The sequence below is a fragment of the Anas acuta genome, chromosome 15 (genome assembly GCF_963932015.1).
Source record: "Anas acuta chromosome 15, bAnaAcu1.1, whole genome shotgun sequence".
NCBI classification, from domain to species: domain Eukaryota; kingdom Metazoa; phylum Chordata; class Aves; order Anseriformes; family Anatidae; genus Anas; species Anas acuta.
In genome coordinates, this window is record NC_088993.1 from 15,529,091 (window position 1) to 15,554,861 (window position 25,771).

General features: G+C 57.9%; 1 protein-coding gene across 11 annotated transcripts in view; it reads left to right on the plus strand.

Moving 5' to 3' along the window:
* The window catches only part of RAI1 (retinoic acid induced 1), a 69,462-nt gene that overhangs the window by 12,429 nt on the left and 31,262 nt on the right, over nucleotides 1–25,771 (plus strand). For 10 of the 11 annotated variants that reach the window (XR_011101705.1, XR_011101708.1, XR_011101709.1 and 7 more), the window contains exon 2: nucleotides 20,572–20,652. The exons of the other annotated variant lie outside the window; for it this stretch is intronic. The gene's annotated coding sequence lies outside the window, so the exon portion shown is untranslated. The remainder of the gene's footprint in view (nucleotides 1–20,571; nucleotides 20,653–25,771) is intronic. 11 annotated transcript variants of the gene reach the window in all.

The window sequence follows — 25,771 nt, forward strand, 5'->3', positions numbered from 1 at the left end:
AGCCTGGAGTCTCCCAACAGGCTCTGAGCCTGGTGGTGCCAGGTGCTGTACAAACACACGTTTTTCCCTTGGAGATTAAAACCAAGTCAGACAAGCTGTTTATTATCCGAGCTCTGATAGCGCCTGGAGACCTGCGCGGTGCTGTGCAAAGCGCCGGGGAAGCGTGGAGGAGACGGGCAGCCTGGCTCCCGGGAGCGTGCATCCCTGCTTCCCCACGCAGCCTCGCTGACGGTGGCACGCACGGCTCCGAAACCGCGACGTCGCCTTCCCCTTGCACCGTGCCCGTTGGCTGAGACAGCCCCATTTTGTGCTCCAGGGAGCTGCAGCCTTTCTCACTGAAGACCTGCAGCGCACCATGCTCTTTTTTTTTTTTTTTTTCCTTTTTTTTTTTTCTCTCCTGGACACTTTACTTAGGTTCTTTCTTCCCTCTCATTTTCTCTACCATCAAATGAAAGCCATTCAGACCAAAACGGTTCAGTCTGCTCTTTGTGTCTGGAAAACAGAACACCAAAGACAGCTGGACCTACCCGAGATGGCCACGGCCGTGGCAACAGTGGCTCTTTGTTAGCGCTGTTGTCTCTGCCCCTATCTCCAGCGTCTGGGGCCCTGTCTCTTTAAAGCTTTAGTGTGCTGTGTCAAAGCCAACAGAGAGTTCAGCTTATTAATGGATTCGCTAGGTTAATATCCCAACAGTTTTGTGGTGTGTTTTTTTTTTTCCTCTTTTTTTTTTTTTTTTCCACCGGCATAATTTAGAAAGGGGGGAGGGGGAGAGCAAGATAACCCAGTCCCCATTTCTGGGGAGGAGGGCACGGCATGGCTCATTGCTTTGGAGAAATGGAGCTGGAATGGATGGTCGGGGCCACGAGGAGGTGGTGGCCCAGCCCTTCGCCTTCCTGTCTGGATGTACATCTCTCTCTATCTCCTTCTCCTGCGGGGTTCCCTGCATCAAAGCTTCTTCCAGTTCTTATGCTAATGAGGTGCATTAATGCTTAATGACTGTGAACAGGCTTGTTTAATTGCACCTATCTGAGCAGGAGGCACGTTGCTGTATAAGAGGGAACGACCATGTAAGCAGCTGCATGCCCTCCTGGACAGTCTTAATTACATGTAAAACTGATGTGATCTAAACCACCAGGCTGGTGATTAGTTTAGTGAGGCAGGTGGTACTTTGCAATTCAGTGCCTCAGAAACTCTAGAGCAAGTGAGATCAGATTCTTTCGTAGGCTATGGAGGATAAGGCAAGCCCTGATCATCCTTGAATTTGATGTTGGGTGGGGACAAGCACGGCATAGTAGATTAATTTAATTAATTTATTGCAGTTAGTTTGCAAAGACATTATCCGCCAGCGTCTGTGCAGAATACTGAGCAGTCCTATTAATGCAATGCTATTTTGCCTGGAAATCCTCTCCCCCCACCCCTAAGAGGAGGAATGAGCTGCGATGGTCTCAGCTTTCTGCGGCGTTATCTCGCGCTGTTTGAATACGCCCGATTGTCTGAACTACAAAGGGGCCCGGCGCTAATGCAAAGCCATCCCTATTGGCACTAGACCTAGATTAATGACTCTGCATGCATTGCCTTGGCTCGGAACTGGATTTCCCTAAAGCAGCTCACGGGCACTGCTGTCTGCACGCCCGTAGCCGTGCCTCTCGCCGGGCTGCAATTGTTGGGCTGGCGCAGGCGGCGGGTCTGGGAGCACCTCCAAGCACGAAGGCTGTTAAGTAGGGGTGCACAGGTACCGAGATACCTGTCATCGCCAGCCATCTGCTGCTAATTACCCATCCTCGCTTCTTGCGATTATTTGTTTTGCTTTTATTCACCGGAGGAGGATTTAAGAATATTAAAAAAAAAAAAGATAAAAAATGAACACCTTTTTTTTTTAGGGATCAGTTTGCAGTGGTCGGGCTGTCCTGGCCCGCCGTGGCCCTGGGGCATGTCCCCCTCAATGTCCCCATGCAGGACTCTTCCTCTTGGCCTCCTCTGCCCCGTCGCTTCCTCCTGTCCCCGTCCCCGTCCCGTGAACTCTCTGATCTCTCCCTCTCCCTGCCCGCCGGGGCCCCTCAGGAGGCTCTTCCTGACGTTACTCCCACAACAACCACTTCCTTCCCCTCCCGGCAGCCCCTGGCTCCGCAACCGTCCCTGCCGGCCCCGGCTCGCCCGGCCCCTCGCTATCTCCCCCAGACCCCTCTCCCGCTTCTCTCCTTCCAGCCGACACTGTTTATTTTGTCAAAGGGCTTATCTCAGATGCAGAGGCTTTTTCCTGAACCCGTAGCTGCAGGGCCACCGGGTGGGAGGCGAATCCTGGTCCTTCACATCCCCGCTCCTGCAGCCCTATCCTGATGTCCCCAACGCCTGCAGGGTTTAGGGGTTAGAGAACCAATCCACCATGTTGGGTGCATTTCTCCCCAAATGTAGCCTCTCTCAAACCCAGTCTCCCCAAACTGTGTTGGTTTCTCCCCAAAATGAAGCATCCCCTTAACGCCACCACTCTTCAGGCTTGCTGGCGGGGATGGCGTCTGCCTGCTTGTGGTGGGATGGTGAGGTGGGAGCTGGGGAAGAAGTGGGTCAGGCATGTGATGGGGGAACGAGAGTGGCGTGACATCTTCCTCAGCATCTTCATCGGTGTCTTCCTCAGCATCTTCCTCCCAGCCTGTGCATTTCGTGACAGGAGAAGACACCATGACAGGAGAAGCAGCGGGAGGACCACAGCTGAGGAGAGGGGCAGGCAGGGGGAGGCACAAGATGGCGGCCGCCCTGAAGGGAGAAGGGGGCCATGTTGGGTTTGGGATGGGAGCTCTTCTTCCAGAAGGACGAGCCCTGCTCCAAGGAGCTGTGGCAGCCTGGCTCTCCACAGGAGAAGATGGAGGCCCTGCTGCACGCCTTCTCCTCACCCATCCCTCATCTCTGGTCACCAGCTTGTCCCACTGAGTCACCTTTTATATCACCTTTGGGCTTGCTGATGGCAGACTTCAGGTAGAAAGCGAGACTTTTCCTCTCCAAAAAGCCACCCTACGCACAGCCCCGTGGTGGCCTCATCGAGGTGGCCCCGAGCATTGTGGCATCGCCTCTCACAAGCTCTCTGCCCCAGCCTAACACCAGCCTGAGAAGCCTTGCAGCTGCGGCGGACATGGCTGCTGCGGTGCCATCCCCTCACCTGGGCTGAGCGCCCGGCGAGGCACCGTGGTGTTTTGCAGCAAGATGCCACAAAAACAGCGCTGCTGCCACAGCATCGGGGCCAGGGGGGCTCAGCCCAGCATCGTCTGGGGGCGAAACACCCTCACGCCCAGCCCCAGCCCAAGCGAAACCTTTTTTTAGCGCTCCCCTGTTTGCCAGGCGCACTTCCTTTCTTTTGATTCTTACCACCTACATACAGTCTGACTGCAACGGCAAAAAAAAAAAAAAAAAAAAAAGAGAGAATTGCAACATTCAGTAGAAGGCTTTTCTGTCTAATGACGTTAAATTTATTAACCAAAACTCCAGCTGCACCAGGCTGGGATCTAATAATATTCAGGCTATGGAGACATCAAGTAGAAAGAAGCTTAAAGCCCTTTTTATTTCACAGTAAAACTGTCAGTAAATAACTGGATTGTCTTGAGACTGAGAAAATGGGGATTTATCTTCCTGAACATGAAAAGTGTGCTTATTTTTTTTTATCAGCTTCAAAAAGCCCCAGCAACCTTGATTTTCCTTCCACACCGTTCTCAGCAGCTCTGCCAAGCCCCAAAACCACACAAATCAAGAGACAGGCTCTAAAGATATTTTTAATTAAATTAATTCCTTTTCCTTCCTTCCCCATTTCTCCCTTGTCCCCTCCTCCATCCTCTCTTTCTCTCTCCCTGTGTCCCCAGCTAATGACTTCTAAGCACTGTGACATTTCAGCGCTGGCTGTCACTAACACCACACCTCCGTGCTGGTTATAAATTGGGCACAGAGACATAAAATTCCCTGCAGAAGGTCCCCGTTTGATGATATTCTCCGAGGTAAATCTCCAATAGCTCCCTGTTTTCTTTAATAACGCTAATAGGCATAGATTAATTAAACTGTTATATTACTTCCTTCTTTCTACCAGCACCAGTTAGAAATCTTATTACCTGCTCCTCTCCGCTTGCCTTTTCCCCAAGGTGGTTCTATTCCAACCAGTTACCAAGGTTTCTCAGAGGCTGTAGCACAAGGTGAAGCTGCAGATGCTGGCTGCACGAGGCCGGATCCTGCCTCCAGCCCTTCGTGCCGAAACCCCACCGACCCCAACGGAGCGGCGCGGGCGGCCGCGGGGTCGGGATCGAGCCCGGTCTGTCTGAAGAGGTTCTGTCTTGAAAGCAACAGCGGGGCTATTGTTGAGTCTGGATGCCCCCTCTAAAAGGGACCACAGCTGTAGGAAAGGGAATTGTATATATCCATCAACTCCTCCAGGGCCCCAGGATGTATTAGTTAAGATTGCGGGATAGCATGTCTCGGCTCTGCTGAAGGGCTCCTTTGAATGACACGTTGGATATACTGTTGCACATCTGGCCGCTGTATTATTGAATTGCTCTACAGTTGCATTTTCCAGACCGCGGGAATGTGTCAGTCCTTGGGGGGCGCAGGGGACGACATGTGGGAAAAGGAGAGAGGGACGCATCCTGCGGGGTGGGGTGGTTTTGGAAGGAGCCCGGTGGCGGCGGCGGGGAGGCTGAAAGGATGGGGGGGTGGGGGGAGCCGTGCAATGCTTTCACACAAAATGCCGTGTTGCCATTTGAAATCCGCTCCAGAGCTTCCTGCTCTAATTAAATTTGTCACCATCGTTACTATAATGCCTGCCATTCCTCCAGTGCTTTTTTGTTCGCAGGGATCCCAAAACACGGCGGAGGCGAGGGCAGAATCGCCAGGTCCTCCGTGCTTCCTCTGCGGGAGCATTTTCGGAGGAAACCCAGGAAAATGCTGCTGCAGGAGTCGCTCTGAGACAGAAAAGCATCAGCGTGGTTTGGGGACACAGGTTTCTGAGCAGGGGATGTAGAGGCTGGAGGGTCTGCGCAGCTCTTGCCCTTACACGTAAGGTCTCTCCAGGGACTGCTAATTTGTGGTGGCACTGGAGATCGCCCCGGTTGCAGGCCTGCTGTCACTTGGCTCATCCTGCCCTCAGCCCCTCTGCACTGGAGCCCCAAGATCTCACCGTTTTGGCCCCGTTGTGGCCGGTGGCCCCGGCAGCCTGCGGCTGCTCTGCGCCGCGCTGGGGCGGGAGGATCCGCTAATTACTGGCGGCTCTTAATATGGCCCCTGCACGCTGCCAGAGCGGCGTGAAGGGCTCAGAGCAGGAGACACAACCTGCTCCATCGTGTCTTCTGTGTCAGCCTGCGACGAACTGAATGCAAAAAGGCTGTCTGAGCTGCAAACAGCGGAGCCCTTGGAATTTTAAAGGTGCAGGGCTCGGAAAACAAAGGCGCGGCGATTGCGCTGCTGAATATTCATCCTGGCGCCTGATCCCGCCAGGAGCAAAAGCCCCCCCAGCGCCCGTGGAAGCGTGTGGGAGGGCCCTGGGTCTGAACCCCGTCTTGGGCTCCAGCCCAAATCTGAGGGGGGAGGGCAAATTAGTCCTTAATGCACATATATCTTAGGCTAAAACCTGATAAGGGAACTCTCCTATGTTAATTTACCTGAGTTATTTACTATACTGATTGCTGAAGGTACTCTGATTAGCGCATGAAATATTTCTATACCTTCGGTCTGATTAACCCATATCTGCAAAATAAATATTTGTCTCATTATAGTTATGCGATCGCGCAATCAAAGACCCCGTCGTAATGGAAAAGGGAGAGAGTATCCATGTGGGAGAGGCGGGGAACGGTGGCAGGACGCTGCGAAGCGCCGGTGGGGCTCGGGGGGGGGAGGTTTCGTGGTCACAGCCCCAGTTGGAGGGGTTGAGATGCCGGGGAGGGCATGGTCCTCCTCCCCTTTCACCCTGCTAACCGGGACTCGTGCCATTTGACTCGGCAGCCTCGCGCCAGTCCCAGCAAGAGGAGGGTCAGACCTCGGGAATCACAGGGGTGAGCCCCAGCAGGATCCCAGCCTCCAGCTTTCAGAAACAGAAGCAGGGAGTTCCCGGCAGCGCGGTGCGTGTGCCAGGCTCCCAGACGATCTCCTAAAATAGCCCAGCGCACCAGGCGGTGGCACCGGGGGAGAGCGCGGAGGATGAAGTGTTCAGTCTTCCTGGCCCAGATCCGGGCAGGAGGGGGTTGGCAGCTCCCTGCCCAAGGCAGAGATGGCTGCAAGCGTGGTCTGGGCAGGAGGGCAGCCAGCACCGGGCGACACCGAGCAAATTTGGGGCAGCTGCCGGTGCCGGCATCACCGTGCGTGCTGGACATCCCCCCCTGCGCAAGGGGAGCTGTAAGTCATCCGGAGGAGAGGCTCTCCCCGCTCTCCCTTTACAGCGCTCTTTTGCATATGCTCGGTTAGGAAAGGAGAGGAGTTTTATGGTGGCTGTGCAGAAGAGCTAAGTCAAGAGGTTGCTTTATGGCTGGCGGGTCCCGGCGTGGAGAGGAAGGCGTCCCAGATGCAGCATATAGCAAGGCTGGCAGCGCCGCGCAGCACTGCTGCAGCGCCGAGCGGCTGCGAGCGCCACTCTGCAAAAGAGCTGAAGTCATTTTTCTTCTAAGGGCAGGGGGTAGTGGGGAGGAAATATGAAGGCAGCCCTGTTGCTAAGGAAATCTTGCTCTTTGTACGGTCGTACATTTAGGTAATGCTAATGAAAGGCCATATAGTAGCGAGGTGCAGATGTCAGCACTGTGCACTCCTGGATATTTGATTAGCATTTCTTTGACTTTGCCTCCTCGAAGAGAAATACCTGGGTATGCTGGATATTGGGAAAACAAAACCCCCCCCTTCTCCTCTGCCAGCCCAACGGCACGCGTACGCAGGGAGAGGAAAAGCCTCACCAAAATAAGACGCTCCATAATGAATGTGTTTTCCCCCCCCCACACACACACACACCCTGGAGAGGATGAGAGCAAACATGTGATGAGAACAGAAATAGTCACATCACTTAATGCATTGCTGGACGCTGCCCAGCCGGCACAGCGATGAACCTGGCGTAAAGACCCGAGAGCAGCCAACCAGCCCAGCATCCTCTTTAATGGCTGGTGGCCCACGGATGTTTTAAACCCCGGGACTGCAGCTCTCAGAGGTTTCCCTCCCGCCTCTAGCATCAGCGGGCTGCTTTTGGAAGCGAAAGCTGCGGGTGCTCTATCCAGGGAGCCGGCGCATCCCGCGGTTTAGCTGCTGCGTGCGTACGCGCGTGGTGTCTGAGCCCGGATCCGGGGATCTGGCTTGCGAAGCGCGGGGAGGACCCGTGCTGCTGCTCCAGAGCGCCGTGTCCTGCTCTCGAACATCGCTGGAAGAATGAGTCAGCCGTTTTCCTTTGCGCGGGGGGTCGAGTGGATGCCCCTGCCTGAGTGCCACTAATAAAAGCACCCAGAAATGGAACCGCTCTGCGCTCGCATGTCGTGCGTGCGACTGTCTTAAAGACCAGCTGCTCTGCGTGAGACTTCCAGAGAGCGAGAGCGCTTGAATGAAGCCCTTATCTCTGCCTCTCGCTGTCTGTGCCGCGCGGCGCACCGTGCGCTCTCCTCCTCTGTTCCTCGCCTTTTGCTCTTGCTCCCTGGGGCAGCCAGGAGGGAGCCCCCCGGGAGCGCTCTGGCTCCTAGGAACGAGGAACGGCCCCTCCAGGGCTAAATCCAGGTGCTGGAGACGTCCCTGTGCTGTGTGGAGCTGCTCTCCTGGGGGGCAGCAGGGGGGCTCCCCTGCCCTTTGGGTGCTGCAGGCCGGGGCCGGCTCCCTCCCTGCCTGCCCCCCCAGCACCTGCCCCTCCCTCCCTCCCTCCGGTTGTGCAACATCCCAAGGGCAATTACAGCAGTGCTTACGTGGAGCCGTGATATTGGGAAAGTATTTAGTCATTTTAAACTGTTCTGCTGGTGGCTCCCCTCCCTTAAGGTGGTTCCTGTTTCTTCTTCTGCCTCTCACAGCGCGTTGTGCCGCAGCAGCCACCGGCCCAGCATCTTTGGGTACCGAGGGCGAGGGGGGGAGCCCAGCCTCCCACGGAGGAGCCCCATTCCCATCAGAGGGCTCTTCCTTTCCTTTCCTCATCCCTCTCTGCTTACTACACTGATTTGAAAGCTTCCTTGCCTTTGCTCTCAGTGACAGTGATGTTGGGGGCGGCTGGGTTTGAAAGCAAAAGCAAGGGGAAGGAGGACGCGGCGCTTTGATTGCTCCCAGCAGCTTCTGGGTGCTTCCCCATCCCCGTCCCTGCTGTGCTTCTCCCTGGACACAGCGTGAGCAGGGCAATCCATCAGGGCATTTTGAGTGTGCTCCACAAGCCCACCGTGGGCTCTCCACTCTCCCTCTCCTCCTGCCACGGGACTGCACGGAGAGCATCGGCAGCGTGTGGGGTCAGTGGGTGCCCACCACCGAGGCACCAGTAGCGTGGTGCTGAGCAGGAAACCTCGCCCAGGAGCCACACTTGGGTCTGCAGCCACCCCATTGCCATGCTTCATGGCTTGCCACGGCTCCAGGGGCTCAGTTTCAAAACCGAGGAGCGTTCAGGGGACAGATGCAGCCCTGAGGACAGACACTGAAAAGTCTGGGAGTTGTTTACTCCAGAAAGACGGTGAAAGGATGAGGCTGTGGTGGAAGAAGATACGCTCATGCGTGCACAAGAACACTAAAAAATACATGGTTAGGGTCACAAAGTCAGGCGCTGAGCGAAATCCCAGTATTAAAGACACCTGAGCAGCTTACGGTGGGCGAAGCAGGGTGCATTCGTTAGGGCACTGACTTAATTTTGTGGCCACTTTCCCCAGGGAGCGTGTGGGATGGATGGGGCTCAGTTAAACACAGCTCAGTGTCCCCTGCTGGCTGTCCCCCACTGTCCTGTGCCCGACCCTGTGTGCTGTGCATCGCGCAGATCCTGCTTGGAGGATGAAATCGTTCCTCCTGGGCCGTCCTCAGGTGCCAACCCCTTGGTTTCCCTTCCCTCCCTGCGTCCCTTCCACCTCCAGGCTGCTTGGCAGGGCAGGGGGGTAGCGGGACCCTCTGGGACCCCGCAGCAGGAGGGCTACACCGCAGCTCCAGGAGGGCTGCCGCAAGTGCAACCCATATGCTTCCCCCTGCCAGCGTTTCGTTCTCCATCTGTTTTTTGTTTGGGCTCAGCTGAAGGCAGAGGGGAGAGGTGGGTTTCGGTGGGAACCTTCTGTCTGTCTGCCTGCAGCGTGCGGGACAAAGGAGGCACGGTGCGGAAAGCCCCAGAAGCACCCAGCAGCGGGCTGGGGGACTCGAGCAGGCTGCCTTCCTCCCGAAACCCCGTGAGAAGCGTTCGGGGAGGAGAAGCAGCCTTGCAGCCTGAGAGCTGAGCCAGCCAGGGCTTGGAGGGGACGGGTGGAGGAATTAAGGACACCTCAGCTGCTCAGGGGGACCGAGGGAGGCGCGTAGGGGAGCTGGCTCCCGTACCTGGACCGCCTTGCTGGGAGTTAGCACGGCTTTTCTTAGCAAGAGAGCCCTCCACCGGAGTACCGTGCCGTGGACATAAAAGGAGATCTGGAGTGGGAATGCTTTCACCCCGGCCGCTGCTGAGGAGCTTGCGGTTAGCTGCTAGCAGCCCGCTCCAAGCTGGTTTTCTGCCCCGGGAAAGAGAAATTCCCTGGGTAAATTCTTCGCTGGCTTTGCTGGGGAAAACCAACGTGTTCTCAGTGAGAACCTCCCAAAAACGCAGGGCATGGGCATGGCACGTGTCAGCCCCACACTGCAGCTGAGGAGACCCCTGGGGTACCCCGCAAGCTGTTTGCCATCGGTGGGACCCCCCTGAACATCTGGGGAAGGATGGAGACCTGGCTGTACCCTTGTCCCAGGCAGGGGCTGGTGACACCCGTGTATGGCCACCAAAAAGGGGTTGACGAAGACACGGGGAGGGTGTCTTCATGGCAGAGCACCACGGGCAAAAGCCGAGCTGAAACTTGGCGTTCAGCTGCCTAACAGCAGCCGGGGAGCTTTCCGGGAGGACCGATAGATTTCCTGCCTCACAGCGCTTGCTTAGAAAGTGTTCATAAATATCCCAGCCACTGCTAACCATCCTTTTCTGCTGGGAATTGCCATTAGCAGCTAAATTCGGCATTTTACATATAAAAAAAGCGCCGAGGAGGCTTAATTCTGCACTTCCTTCAAAGTCCTCGCGGAGAGACGGCTCCGGGCTGGATTCCAGCAGGAGGTGTGGGGAAGGGGACACGGTGCCGCTGCTCAGCACCGGCCCTCAGCACCCTGGTGGGTGCGTGCGACGTGCCCAAAACGAGCTGCAGCGGTGGGAGCACGCTCCCCAAAGCCAGCCGCATGAGCCCTGCTGCAAATTGAAGTCATCTCCATTGAGCACAGGCCAGTGATGCTCCATCCGAGCCCCCAAACGGCCAGGTTTTGGCATCCCTGAGGCTAATCACCCCCCAACACACTTCAGATCTTCTTTTTCCAAAGTGCCCAGACTTCCCCAGCTCGCAGCCGTGCAGAAGCGAGCTTGCAGCGAGGATTTGTCCACGCGGAGCTGCTGGGTTGGAAAAGAGATGCTGCCCGGTGCGCCCGGCTGCGGAGGAGTTTCCAAATGGGGAATTGGGATGGGGATTGGGATTATCCCGGTTCTCCCTTCTCCGAACACATTCCTTCCTCTGGAGACGCACAGCACAAGCTCTGACCGAGCCCAGAGGGCCGAGGTGGCCGAGGAGGCTCCTTCAGAGCACATTTTGGGAGGGATCCCTCATTCCTGGTGGGCTCAGGGCGCAGGGCAGCGGGCGGGGAGACAGCGGCTGCAAACAGAGCTGGGAAGGGCTGGAGGAGAGGACACGGCACAGGAGGTCCCCGCGGCTCTGGTCTCGAAAGCAGCGAGGTGTTGGCACGGAGCAGGAGGGGGTGGCTCAGAGAAGCGGTGGTGTTTCCATGAAGATGCAGTTACCTGAGGACAGGAAGGAGGAGGGGACTGCGGCGGCGGGGGGGGGGGAGAGCTGGAAGAAAAAGTCCCACTTGTGTAGGAATTGCCAGCCCGCTCAGGAGCACGGGGCTGTTTGCTTTGGAGCCGGTGGGTCGGGTGTTTGCTGTGAGCTGCTGGCTGTGTGCAGAGAGCAGGAGGTGGTTTGTGTGCTTGTTGCTTCAGGGCACAAAAAAAAAAATGGGAAAAAAAAAAAAAAAAAGGAAAGGAAAGGAAGGGGAAAGCTGCTTTTCGTGGAGGCCTGCGCTGCGGAGACGTCTTTAGAAGAAAAAAAGGAAATTTCCTCCCTGCTGCTGGCCCAAGGGGCAAATCCCAACCTGTGCAGCTGGGGAGAAGTCAGGCACAGCCCGGGACCTCCCCGTGGGGAGGTTTTAATGGGGAGAAAAGGGAGAAAATGGGCTGTACTCACACAGCCACGCCAGGGGATGCTGGATGAGGTTTACGAGCGCATCTTCCCTCCAACTTCCCCTCCGTCAGCCCCTGGGTGATTGCAGCTCGCAGAAGCCTCAGACGCAGCCGTAGGACCAGCTCTAATTTTTATCCCGGAGGCAAAAATCACTGGAAATAATGCTTCATCACTCTGAAGGTCCTGACACCACCCTTAACCACCACATCACGAACCTCCTGTCGCAATTGTGATCTGCGTATGTGTCAAATCTTGCCTCGCAGATAAAAGCTGCTCCGCAGGCACCTTTTGTACGGAAATATGGAGCCTTTAAAAACGTGAAAGAAACAACAAAATGTAGGACGCCACACAAAGCTGACCCACTGGGGACTCGGGGAGGAGGGGGGGGGGAGAAAAACCGCAAGAAGGAGGGCTCGACACACAAAAATTGTTTTGTTAACAAAGCATCATTGTTCCACTCTGAATTGGTTTGACTGGAGTGGTAGAAACACCCCATCTGGAGACAGATGGAGAGGTTGCTGGCTGAAGGGGCGGCGGGAGGAGGGCCGGCTGACGGCCCCGGCAGATAGCATTGTCTGTGCTACCTTGGCAATGGCAGGAGAGGGGCGGCTGGCAGATGAGGCGTCCCCCTTTGCCACCCGCCTGCTCCTTCTGGATCCTCGCCGCCGGCCCCGTGCCGCGCCGCCCGGGTGCGCACGGTGGGTGCCGTGCCCGCGGTGCCCAGCGCCGTGGGGTGTGGGTGCTGGGCTGGGCTCGCTCCGGCTCTCACCCCAGCATAAATTGTGGGATGCTGGCTTCAGCAGGGCACCTCCGAGGTGTCGGGAGGGTGCTGAGCACGGCCAGGAATGGGGATGGCAAAAAGAATTGACGCAACCTCAAAGCGCATCGGGAAGGGGCGCTGGAGGCAGGGCTGTGGGATGCCGGGGGAGCAGCACCTTGTGTCAGCCTGGCCGCCTTGCCGAGGGTGGAAATGAGTGAGGGGAAATCTCTGGGGGCTCTCAGCCCCAAAGGCGAGGTGGTTTGTGGCAGCAGGCTCTGCTGGCATGGTGTCTGCGCGAGGACAGCTCACCAACAGCCCCTGCTCCCTCTGCTGCCTTCCCCGCCTGATGGGGATCTCCGGGCTGGGTTCTGCTCCTGCCAGCTCTTTGAGGGATCGTATCCTGCCCACCACATCTGAATTCCTGATTACTTGCTAATTGCTTGACACACTCTACTTGCAATGCAAGAGACAGGCTCACGTCATCCTCTGTGGTTTGCCAGGGGAGAGTGTGAACCTCTTTTTGACTCGCCTTGAAATAGATGAAAAAGAATAGAGCTTGATATGATTAATGTGAAAACTTCAGCTCGGTTTCCTGCCTGGGTGTCTTGGCATTACCATGCCTGCTTTTCCAAGGGCTGGGTGTGCACGGCCGGCGGCAGCTCCCCCATCTGTGGGGTCCCCGGGAGCCTCTTCTGCCCGTAATCCCCCGCCGCTGGAGACATTTCGGGTTTTTGCAGCAGGCCGGCGAGTCATGGAAGGATTCAGGTGGTTGCCTCGAGGCACTGCTGAGATAATACCTCAAGGGCTCCTATTCAAACCCACTGGGGCCTTTCCATTTGCATGGTGGAAATCTATTCAGAAGCCCCCGTGAGCCGAGAGGAACCCGCGCCAGCTGCGGGCAGGCGGTCACCCGTGCACGGGGGAGCAGGGGAGCAGCATGGCTTAAACACGGCCCTGCAGGGCACGAGGGTGAGAAAGGGAAAGGTGGTTTTAGGGCTGAGGCTCGGTGCTGCAGGCACCAGTGGCCTGGGCTGTTCTCCCCATGCCCTGTTGTGGCCACTGCAGCTCGCAGAGGCATGGAGAGGGCTCGGGGAGGCATTGGCCTCGCTGCCTGGCTCACCAGCTCTTGCCTCCTGCATGACCTGCTCCAGGCTGGGTCCTGCTTGGGCTGAGTGGTGCTGGTGGGTTAAAATAGGTTGGATGTGTTCACCTGAGCTCTTCTGCAGGGTGTCGTGGTCGCCCTAAAGAGAAGGGAGCCGGACTTGTGCCAAGCAGGAGGCTCGGGCATCCGATTCCTCCTTTTGCAGGACTTTTGCCTGCCCCAGGCTGTTGGGAACCCCATCACCACAGCCTGCCCCCAAAAAAAGCATCATTTTGCTGTCTCCAGTTTCGGGCAGGGGCCGCTGGACTTGTGTGATCAGGCAGAGGCACAGCACCAGATGCACGGCGCTGGCAGGAGAGCAGAGGTGAGGCGCAGCAGGCGGCTTTGCGCTGTGCACAGGGCCACCACATTGCAGTGCCCTGGTGTGGCTTTGGGGACCAGGATGCCACCAGGGTGCACACCCCATTGCTCTGGCACGAGGCAGCCAGCTCCTCTTGGAAAGCCAAGCAATCCCCCGGGCACAGCCACCCGCCTCACCTCCCTCCTTGTGCTCCCTCCCCGTGGCCACCGAGCCCAGGACATCCCCGTCCCCATCGTGGTGTCCCAGCCGCTCGCTGCGTGGTCCCCAGCACATCACATAAATCCTTTAACCTGGCTTTCCCCCCCTGCAGAATGGGGATAAAACCAGCGAGCTCGCTCTCCGGGGGCATGAATTACCGTTTCTGAGAGCCGCTGGGTAAGAGGTGCTAGGAAAAAAGCGCAGAGCAGATTAATCTGCAGCGTCTTTGCGTCGCGGCGTTGGCGCTAATCACTGGTGTGAAAGCGCCCGGGGTGGCACACGGGCGGCACGGTGCAGAGGCAGCAGCCTCAGCCGGGGCTCCTCGCCTGCCTCCCCGCTGCTGCCCGTGCTGGGCTCCGTGAATCAGCATTTCTGCAGCCCAGACGAGGCACCGGGGAGGAAAGGCAGGAGAGGAGCCTGTCGGGGCACGGGGTGGCCCTGCGGGGAGGAGAACGGGGGCACCTCGTTAAAAAGGGGCCAGCCCGTGAGCCGGGGGTGGTCTCGTGCCGTGGATTTGCAATCTGCTCCCTCTTGGCTTCTGCTCATTACCGCCGTGCGCCCCTCGTGCGCGGCTGCGAGGTAAACAAGCGCCGTGAGCAGCGCTGCCCCTCGCGCGTCCCCTCCCCGTCGCCGCCGGCGGGGGAATGTGACAAGCTGGCACCGGGAGAAGGCATGCAAAGCCATGCGATCCGCTGCGCCGAGACCCGGGGAGATCCAGTTACAGGAACGGGGCTAGAACAAAAGAGATTTAGCCTCCAGGATCAATTCCTCTCCATTTTCCCGGCTGTGCACGTGCGTGTGTGTGCGTGCACGCGCGCAAAAGCCTCCGTCCCCGCCGGTGAGCGCTGCCGAGCACCAGCTGGGCTCTCCTCGGAAGAGCTGCGGTGCTCAGAAACGCTTGTTTTTCCCAAAACGGGGAGAGCAGGGTGATCCCCTGGGACGAATCTAGAAATAGCGAGGCCAGGCCGGGCTTTGCAACGCTTGAACGCCAGCGGCAGAGCCAGGTGGCTGCCGGTTGCAGGAGCTGCAGCCCTTCCCCTGCTGAGAGCGCCGAGTCCGGATCGTTCCCCACGGGTGCTGACACCTCCGCCCCTCCATCACAGCCAGAAAAAGCCCAACCCTCGAAAAACATTTTCTGCCAACGTCGCAGGAACCAGGACCCCTCCAACCCACAGCCGTGGGGCCGGGGATTAGCGGGGTGCCACGCGCTGGGATGCTCGGCGCTCCTTTAGGGGGGAACTGGGCTCGTTTGCGGGTTTTTGTTTTTTTTTTTTGGCATGGCGCCTTCTCCCAAATGCCGGCGGGGAGGAGACGTGGAGAGCACAGATGTGCATCCCGAGCATACCGCAACAAGGTTCCTGATTTAAGGGCTGTGATTAACCTCTTTCCGACGGTTGCTAACCAGGTGCAGGATCGTAACGGGGAGAGGAGGAAGCTCGGCGAAGGCAGCCAGCTTTCCCCCCCGTCACCTGGAGCTGCACATGGATGCCATTTTCTGCCTGGAAATTGGAGTTGAGGATTTGTGAAGGGCGCAAAGGCAGCCCCCGTGTATCCGTGCTGCCCTGTAGATGCTTTCCAGAGCCCCTCTCCTCCTTCCTGGCTTGAGATCCTGCAGACGAGGCATCGCCGTGGCTCAAATATGGCTTGGGCTGTGCGTGCAGGGGAGCCAAAGGGAAATGGGACAGAAAATCAGCCTGATTCCCCCTCGCTTGGGCAATATCCGCCGGGCAGGCAGGGTGCCCAGGGCTCCTGCCCGCAGCTTTCTGCAGGACCTTGCTCTTTCAGGCGTACGGGGAGGAGAGGAGCAGTTTCCTGTGGTTAGGCATTAAAAGCGGGCACGTTGCGGCTTGTGTTTCGTCGCCAAAGGTCAAACCGTCCTCAAAGGTTAAACCCGGAGCTGGCAAAGTGGCTAATTTTTAGGAGGCCTGGCACACTGAGCACATTCAGGGCACACGTTCAGGGCACGGCGTTGCGCGCTCTGCTTTCAGCTCCTCCGCCCTGGTGCCATCTTCCCAGCTCCGTTTTTGTGTGCCGTATTTCACCCTTTCCCCCCAAATACCACCCTGGCATCACGTTTGGGTTTAGCTCCCCTTCAAAGCTGGCCGCTGGCTGTCAAAATCCTGCCCTTTTTCTCCCAGGGAACCTGCACGTGTGGGTGGGTGCCGTGGAGTTGGGCTCAGCCTCTGGGCGATGCTGGGGGGCTCAGCGCCGCCTCTCCCCCCGGCGTGTGGCACGTCCATGTCAACTCGCACAGCAGCCGAAGTCTTCCCCTGGTTTTTAGGACACGGAAAGTGGTCAGAGCGGGGCAGAGCGTGGCTCCTGTCTCAGCCACGGGCTCCTCCTCCCCTCGCCACCTCCCCAGCTCCTCCCCGCAGCCGCCAAGACCTGGATTTTCCGCTGGGTCTCCGCGGGCAGGGAGCGGTGGTGGTTGTGCTCCCGACACTTTGCAGAGTCAAAAGCCTTCGAGTCCCTCGGAGCAGGGCACGAGCAAGGAGAAAACGGGCCAGGGGAAAGGCAAAGAGGGCAACCGCCACGGTGGCGAGGCTACGGGCTTGGGAAACGGGAGGAGACAGGGAAATTTATTAAAAACAATTAATAGCTGCTACAACCAAGGATTTAAACTGAAACCAAAGCCTTAGGGAAAGAGGAAATGAAGTGGCTTAAGATTGTTATTTTATTGCTTAATATATTTTTTTAAATATGATATGTGAAATGCAAATAAGCATTCTTACAGAGCAGGAGAGGGAGGGAATGGAAGACATGCCGGGAAAAGTGAGTGGGATCTAGGTTTTGCATCGTTCGCTGAATTACTGGCAGGTCTTTTGTAACATCTGTTAAAAATAAAACAAACATTCATTTCCATTTCTCGCTGCCTGAGATGGCTTCTGCAAAAAAATTTCAACCTGTCCAGGAATTTGTCTTGAATGTTGCCCTCCCTCTCCTCACGCCTCCTCTTCTCCAGGGGAGATTTCCTTCCTGCACTTCCCAGGGGCTCCATTAGCCCCACATTAAAGCCTTTTTACTTTGCTCTAAAACTCTCCATCGAAGTAAAAGGAATTCTAATAAACCGCTGGGAAGACTCAGCTATTCACTCTTTCCATGGAAACACGGCGCTGCCTCGGAGCAGAGCTCCTCTCCACGGAGCCTGGGTCACGGCGGGAGGAGGCCGAGGAGGGATGGAGAGATGGTTTCCATTATAAGAGACCTTTTGAGGGAAATAATCGCCGCTCTCCCACCACGGAAAGCCTTCGAGATGAGGGGTTTCGGCACGCCGAGGGAGCACAACGGTGCTGGAGGGGTCGTGGCGTGCAGCAGCGACGTGCTGGGCACCCAGAAACTCATTAAAGCACCAGAGGAGCAGAAAGCCAAGCTCCCAATTCCTCTCCCAACGGCAGGGACAAGCCTGGGGGTGGATGGAGCTGCTGGGAGGTTTGGGATGGGGACACGGGGGCAGTGAGGGGATGGTGGGGCTGGGGGGACACTGGCGAATTTGGTGGCTCCTCGCCTAGGGCGATGCTGCTGCACACTGGTGAACATCGTGGCAGTGCAGGCACCAGGATAACGTGTTTTTTGAGGCCCCAAAAAAACTGATTGCAGCTCGAGAGGGAGGGACAGGCACCAGGCAGAGCTGGTGAGGAGCAGGGTGCCGGTGCACCCCTGGGTGACCACGATATGATGGATCTGGAGCATCCTTGTAGGCACAACCGTCCCGAGAGCTGCTGCGCTGCCAGATGAAGGTTTTTTTTTTTAAAACACCAGGAAGCTCATTAGAAATAGCCCGAAGGGTGAAGTTAGGAGGTGGAAATCCATCAGATCCGCTCGGAGCTGGTGCGTGGCGCTGGGTGGGAGCTGGAGGAGGGGACGCGGGGTCCCCGCGCACCAGGAGCCAAGAGCAGGGGGCGCAGGGCACAGCCCCGGCACCGGGTGCTGGCAACCAAGAGCTGGCTGCAGGGGCTCAGCTGATGGAGAGCAACCAAACGCATCCCACATGGGACCCACAGAGCTGTGGGGCCAGCGGAGCCCAGCAGGACCAGGGCTGGGACTCATTTTTCCCACCGGGAGGAGGAGGAGGAGCAGGGAGGAAGCTTTATCTTTGTAGGTCGCCGTGGCGAGACACCTCCGGAGCCGGAGCGCCTTTGTTTTAGCAGCTCCAGAAATGACATGGCAATGAGTCATTATTTTTTTAGCCCCCGGCGGGGGGGTTGCTTCCAGGGAAGCCTCTGACTTTTCTTGGCAAGGTGAGCCCTGCCCTCCGTGCGCGCGGGCGGGCGCAGGGGAGAGGCTTTTCCGTGCCGCTCGTGCCGGCTCCGCGGCAGCTCAGGGGCGAGATTTGCTCCTCGGAGGCAGGTGCCAGATGCGAGGGGCACAAGGGCCGTAGCCAACACTCACGGAACGGGATTTGGGCTGGGTTTTGTCAAAAAGAAACTTTCCCTTTGGCACAACCGCGCAGTGGCATCCTCCAGGAGCTCGGAGGGTTTAACGAGCGGCGTTAATTGCTCTGCTAGGTGATGGTTGGGCACGGTGGGGTCAGGCTGAGGGAGATGCAGCACGTCACGCACATGAGCGGGGATGACGTTGGCACCGTCACCTCAGAAGTGCTGAAAAATCCCAAAATCAGCCTTTCTGAACCCATCCGTCGCAGCCGCGGAGCTCCAGAGCTGCCGGAAAAAACCCAGCGTGGAACGCGCAAAGCGTTCGGTGGCGATTTCATTTGCACAGGGGGCTCGTGGGGGGCTTACGGTTTCCACCTCACTTTCCACCTTGACACAAGCCAGGGTTTCAGAAACGTGAGGCTGAGATTCCCCCAAAACCATGGGATCCCAGGAGCCGGGGATTTCAAACGTGACCTGGCTGCACCGGATCGTGACTTGGTGGGACTGTGGTGCACAACTTCCAAATCCTTCGGTCTCCTCCCCATCCCACAGGAGCAGCTGGGGCTGCTGCCTGTTGGGTACATCCCACCCCAGCTTTACATGGTCTTACTGGGTTTTACTGGGTTGTACTGGGCTGGCAGGGTTGTGGTTGCAGCCCACAGTGCCAAATGGTGGCGGTGCAATTCCCCGTGATGGGTTTGGGGCCGGTGCTTTGGGGGATTAGCACCCAGTCCCCGGAGAGCCACGAGGTCCCAGCTCGTGTTCCCATCCCGCAGAGGCACACGTGGGCTGGCCGGGGTGGCCTCGAGCGCGCTGTGGGGTTGGAGCTGTGGGGCTGGGGCTGGGGAGACGAGAGCGAGCGGTCTGCTTCGTCAGCCACTGGGTCCCCTTAGGAGGAGGCTTTCGGTCTATTTTGCAGCTTGATCCGCGGTATCTCGAGTAATTAACAGGGAAAAGAGAGGGCCTGGTTATCCATCCTTCAAGAGCAAGGGGTTGAACGGAAAGGCAGCACCTTGGAAGCGGATCAAATAGCTCTCCAGCCCCCCGCGTGCCGCGCTGCGCTAGCAAGGTGAACGGCTCTGCCTCAATTAGAGCAGCGCAGCCCAGAGCAGGGCTGAGCCTTTGCACCCTTCCAGCCGGAGCGAGCGCACGCAGGGCTGCACCCTGGGGTGCTGGGGGCCACCCACGCCGTCCTCACCCCGCACCCGGGGTCCGTCCCCCCTTTTCCTCGCCTCTGCTCCGGGTTTGATTTCCCCTGGGGAAATAAATCAAAGCGGCGTGCGGGGAGGGAGGGCTCTTTGTTACGCTCTCCCTTTCCTCCCCATCCTCAAAGCACCCCAAAAAAAAGCCATGGTGCCCAACGACGAGCTGCCACCGACCCCAAATCAGCCGGGCAGCGGGCACCTAAATCCCCGCAGATGCGCGGCGCCGGCAGCCTGTATTTTTCCTGGCGGTCGGCTGCAGCTGGCTGTGCCGCGCCGAGAGCTGCAGGTGTGATTTGTTCATTTGCCTCCACCCCCCCCCCGTGCGCTGCCTCCCCCCTTTTTTCTCCCGTGCGAGCCCACCTAGCCCAGCATCGCCCCGCTGCGGGGTTGGGGAGGTGTTGGTGGGGGGGGACACACGTAGGGGAATGGGGCTGGGAGGCTGGGAGAGGGGAAAAAATCAAAAGTATAAAGGAGGCAGCAGCCTCCTCCTTTGCGCTCTCCCCCGCTCCAGAGGATTAAGCCTACAAAAAAAAAAAAAAAAAGAGAGAGAGGGGAAAAAAAAAATGTCTGCAGCTTTCTGTTGACCCTGCATGATGGCATTTTTGCGCTCTGTGTGCTGCCTCTGCTGATTGCTATTCCTGGCACAAACACACACACACACACACGCGCACACACACACGCACACAGCGCAGCTCGCGCGGGCACGGCGAGCCGGCGACCCGCTCCGAAAAAAAAATAATAAAAAAATTAAAAAAAATAAAAAATAAAAAAAATAAAAATCCCCCCCCCCCCGAACCCAAACAAACCCCTCGGCCTCTCCCTGCCCGCCGCCGGCCGCGTCTCTGCGGGGCCAGGAAGGCAGCGGCACGGTGGCCGCTCGCCCTCTCCTCCGCCCCACTTCTCACCTCGTCCCTAGCTCCACCGAGCACTTTCTCCTGTCTGCTGGAGCCGCCCGCAGCCAGAGCCCTCCACCACTCCTACCGCTGGCATTACATTTTCAGGCTGGATGCTATAGGGCCGTTTCTAATTACCTTATATCCCCTAGTGGTCTATGAATAATGGTTAGTGAAGGAGCTCGGAAGGGCTGCTGAGAAGGGAAGCGAAAAAAAAAAAAAAAAAAAAAAAGGAAAAAAAAAAAAAAAGGAGAATTGTGCTATTTCTCACATTTTTTTTTCTAAGGATCTAATCTGGCTACTGTGCTCTGGAAGAGGAGGAGAGAGAGACAGCAGGAGAGAGAGGAGAGAGCAAGGAACATCGCAGGTATTGTTGCAAGCTACATCTTTGTGCTTTTTGCCTTTTTCTGTCTTTTTATCGAGGCTGCAGCAGGATTGGAGGCGGGAGGGGGCGAAGGGGGGGGTTGTGCGGACGGGGCTTTCTCCGGGGTTTTATTTTTCCCTTGTGCAACTCGTGTGCCGCGGCGACCGAATGGATGCACGGTGCTGGTCCGTGTGCGTGTGTGTGTGTGTGTGTGTGTGTCCTGCCCGCAGGGGAGGGGGCTGCTTGGCTTTGCTGGAAGTCATAAAGAAATTTGCAACCGGTCCAGAAACCCCACGGACTTGCCGACGGATGGGTGTCGGAACAAAGCTCGGGGAGGGGGGGGGGGCTGAAGGCTCGGGATGTTTTGTGCCTCGGCGGCGCGGGGAGGAGACGGATGCGTTTTGCTCGTCCTGCCTGCGACTTTTCCTAAAGTTCAAATAATAAAAAAAAAATTAAAAAAAATAAAATAATGGGGCTTGGAGGGGAGGGAGGGCTGCTTCTCCTGCGGGAGCCGGCGGCGTGCACGCCGCTCGACTTGCAAAAGTTGCGGTGCCACCGCGGCCAGGCGCCTGGCTGCCCCCGCCGTTGTCTGCACGTGAGAACTTGATCTATTTTCTTTCTTTTTCCTCGGGTGGGCAAAGCGGGGCTGGAGGGGCAGGAGAAAAATGGGATCTTAGCGGCGAGGCTGCTGGATCCCGGGGCTCGCACATCTGGCAGTGCGTTTTTGGATAGCCCCGCAGCGGGACTTCCACCTTCCCCCCTCCCCGCTCCCTTTTCTCCCACGGCAAAATTGATCCCCCCCCCCCCCAAAATTCATCCGCTGACATTAATAAACAAACAAACCAGCCGAGGACTGACGAGCCCGGAGAGAGAGAGGGGGGGCTCGCTTCTCCGAACCGACGGCTTGGGGAAAGGGGGTGTGAGGAGGGGAATTTGGGGAGGGGGGGGGCATGTGCGCTTTTGTTTTAAATACCGAAATGGCAATGATTGAAAACATATGAATAGGATGCAATGCAGAGCGTGTGCGTTGCAGGGGGCGGGGGGAAGCTGCAAAACTGCTTATCCGACAGAAGCGGAGCTTGAATGACTGTGTCGGAGATGAAAGCCGAGGGGTCTGTCCCTCGCCCGCTCGCCGGCTGCGTGTGTGCGTGCGTCTGCGGGCTGGGGGGGGTGAGGAGGGGGGGGTTGAGGAGGCGAAGAAATGATCCCACGAGCGTGAAACCCACAGAAAGGGGGGAAAAACCCGGAGAGAAGCGCGTGGTTACGGCCAGGGGAAGTTTGGTTTAATGGAGCCGGCTGGCCGTACGGGGGAAGAATAAAAGGAGATGGAAATGCGCCCCTGGGGAGGGAAGGGGGAGAGGGGCGCATGGGGACGGTGGCACCTCCCGGCCACCCTAAAGCATCGGCGGTGCTGGTGGGGTCGGGGAGGTAGCGGAGCGTGGCCGGGGGTTCTCCAGGAGGGTTTTGATGTCTTCGGAAATGGAGCTGGAGCTGGAGATGGAAGCGACCTCCCGGGGAGCGCTGCGGTCCCCGGGGAGAGGCTCCGGAGCCGTGCCGGGGGTGCCCTTCGGTGGCTGCCCTTCCTGCCCTTCGCCGCTCGCCCTGCGTGGCCTGGCTTTTGTGTTTGTTTGCATCCGAGGGGGGGAGAAGGGAGCCTGGGGTTGGGGAGGGGGGGGTGGCGAAGGCGGGGAGAAGCCGTGAGGGCGGAGAGCCGATTTAAATTGGACTTAATGGATTCCCAGGGCAGCTCTTTGAGATGAAAGTCAAAATAAGAGCCAAAGTGAATCTCGGCAGACCTGTCTGTTGCATTAGAGATGCAGCCTTCCTCTCCTTCCCTCCCTCCCTCCCTTTTTTCTTTAAAAGAGAGGGGGAGAAAAAAAAAAAAAAAAAAGAAAAAAAAAGTGTTAGCCGCACAGAAGACAGAGTGGAGTTTCTCGTTCCTATAATGAGAGCTCTAATTGAAGAACTTACGGCCCCTTGGGAGAGCCTTTCCTGATCGCTGCTTTTGTTATTCATGCCGCGCGCTGTTTTCTTGCTTTGGGGGGGCCGGCGTGTGGCTGGTTGCGCCGGGGCTGGGTGCGATGCTGTCCCCCTGTCACCCCCCCCATGGGTCCAGGTGGGTAAGGACCCCCGGCCCCCCCCATGCTGGGCACCCCAGGGTGGGCTCGGGGGCTGCTGATGGATGCGCAGTGCCCAAGGAAGCGGTGAGACCCCCCCCCCCAGGGTGTGCAGCCTGGCTGCGGGTGGCTGTCATCTGTGCAGGACCCCCGGGCTGTGGGATGGGTCCTGCTGGGGCTCCAGGCAATAATGGGGAGCCCTGGGGGGGTTAGAGCACGGGGGGTGGCTCATGGGGACCCGAGGGTGCTGTCTGCAGCCCCAGTGTCACCCAGAGGGGACGGGCGTCGTGCCGAAGCCACGCAGCCCCTCTGCATGCCCAGGGTGCCAGGTGGGAGAGGGGAGAGTTCCCCCTCCTCCTGCCCTTTCCATCGCCCAGCAAATTTGGGATGGGGACGGGCAGGGGGCCCTGCATATGGGGCTACCCCACAACGGGGTCTCTTCACCCCTCAGTCCCTGTGCTGGGTCCCGTTGGGTGATGGCACCTTTGTGACCGTGGGGCGGTGAGGGGTGTCCCCAAGCAGAAAGCTGCTGGGGACAGGTCCCTGCTGCCCCCCTGTCCCCCCCCTCCCAGGCCTGGAAACCTTTAGCAGCTGTGTTGGGATTTCCACGGAGGAAAAGGAGAGCAGCGAGCCCTGAGGATGCTCCCTGGTGGGGGGACACGCGGGGAGGCCAAGCAGTTCCCCTGGGCAGCTGATGTCCCCAGGAGCCGTGCGCTGCCCCCAGCAGCGATGCTCCAGGAGCTGCGGGGTCTCCATCGTCACTCCCAGTCCTCCCATCGCCAGGTGTCGACACCGACAGCTTTAATTTCAGGCCTCCGGTTCCGTTGCGTCGCGCTTAGCGGTGATCCCCAGATGCCACCAGGCTTTGCAACCCGCTCCGTGGGCAGGTCGCCGGCCCCGTTTTGTAATGGGGTGGCTGGCCAAGCAAGGGACAAGGGGATGGGGGGGTCCCGAGGTGTCATCCAGCCTTCAGTGGAGGAGCTGGGAGGGCAGCTGGAGCTGCTGCTTTGCCAGGAAAGCCCCCGCTCTGCTCCCTCCGTGCCCTCGGTGCCAACAGCCGCGGATGCGCCCGGTCTTTCTGCAGCTTTTGCCCATCCATTAATTCCGACCCCGCACGGTGCCAGGGCCAAAACCTGCTCCGGTGCCAGAGCTCCTATTGCTTGTGATGATTTTGGAGGTTTACCAGCGTGTGCGGGCAGGGAGCTCGGTGCCCGTGGCTGCTGTCCCCGTCCTTGCCTCGCCGAGTGACCTCGCCTGGCCCAGACACCTCTCGCCCTCCGGAGATGGGCACCACGACGCGGCCATCCTCCCGGGCACCTTCATTTTTGGGCAGGCAGGACCCCGCTGTCGTGGCACACAGCTTCTCCTCCAGCCCAGCATCCCAGCCCCAGGCTGAGGCTGGAAAAGCTGCCGGTGGGGGCTCATTTCGAGGGCTCCTTTTTGGATTTGGGAGATCGCCGAGCTCCGGCGGCTTGGAGCAGCGCGCTCCCGCTCCCCCCTGCAAGGCAGCGTGAGCAGCCACGGGCAGTGGATATCTTGACACCCCGTCAATCCGAGCCTTTTCCAGCAGCAGTCTCTGAAGGCTGGCACTCTGCTGCACACAAGAAAACAAGTGAGAAGAGGGGGGAGGCGAGAGCAAGCCTTAGCAGCCGACAATCGATAATTGTAGTGTCAGTCACCGCCTGTGAAGTTCCTGCATCGCACTTGCACTTGGAGGGGGGAGCAAAGGAAGGGAAGGGGAGGGGATATGGGGGGGGGCTCTGCCCCGGCCCCCACGCAGCCGCCGCGGGCTGGGGAGCAATTGCAGGGGGCGAGAGCCTGGCCCCGAGCAGCGCGCGGGAGCCTCCCGCTGCATTACTCACCGCTTGATGTAGCTTGAACCTTTCAACTCCCTCCCCTTGGGGATGGAGCGGGCTGGGCAGGAGGTGTCGACAGAGCAGGGAGAAATGCTCTGCGGGCTTTGGTTTGAGGGATTTTTTAATTTTTTTATTTTTTTTTCCTTTTTTTTTTCCCCTTTCCCACCCCTCTCCGTGTGCGTTTTGGGGGAGGAGGTCTAGTGTCCTCCACAAAACCAGAAAGAAATCCTTAAAAAACAAAACCAAAACAACAACAAAAAAAAACCCCACCACCAAGCCAGCTCCCCCTCATGTGCCTGAGCAAAAGGCAAGGCAAAAGATCAAGGAATTCTTCCTTTTGTGCAGCTCTCAAGACCAAAGATCCGCTGGTGAAAAGGGGAGGCTCAGAGTACCAGGCACACACAAGTCTGAAAGGAGTCTTCCCTTTTGTCTCCAAGGCGATCAGCCGGTGAAGGGATCCACCAATTAATTAAAAATTGCGCTGTCTTGATTGAGTTATTCCTGCTCGCATCCCCACCTGCCTATCAAAAGGCTGGGAAGGGCAGAAGGAAATTCCTGCTTCCTTCCAGAGCCACCAGACACCCCCCTTGTTCGTGTTTTATCCCGGGCAGCAGAGGAAATAAAAACGGGAACGGCTGGCACGGTACCCACAGAGACCCCTCCAAAAACGTGGCCATCGTTGGACTGTTTGGGAGCAGAACGATCAGATTTACATCGCAGGAATGGGCCAAATTGTGGTCGTAGCTCCGTGAAGCTGATGGAGATCCATCGGAGATGAATTTGGCCCAAAGTCTCGCTCGGGCTCTGTGGGGAATTCGCTGGCTCCCCGCCTCGGTGGAGCCAAGAGGCGTTCGGATGGGTTCGTTGCGGCTGCGTTACGCCCCGGAGGTGGAGCAGGGTTAAAAAAATCACCAGTGGTTGTATCCCTGGTGCCAAAGCACCGTAAATACGCGTAGATCTGTCAAGTCGTTCATGACTTCTACCACATTTACCACTGAGCACATTTCAGCAGGGTAGATTTATCTGCAGGGGCCGTGCGGAAGGCTCCGCGTGTGCTTTGCCAAAGAGGCTTGAGCTCCAGCTTGTTTTTTTGGGGGGAAACATCCTCAATAAATCCCTTCGAGCCCGATCCGGGGTTGGGTTTGTTGC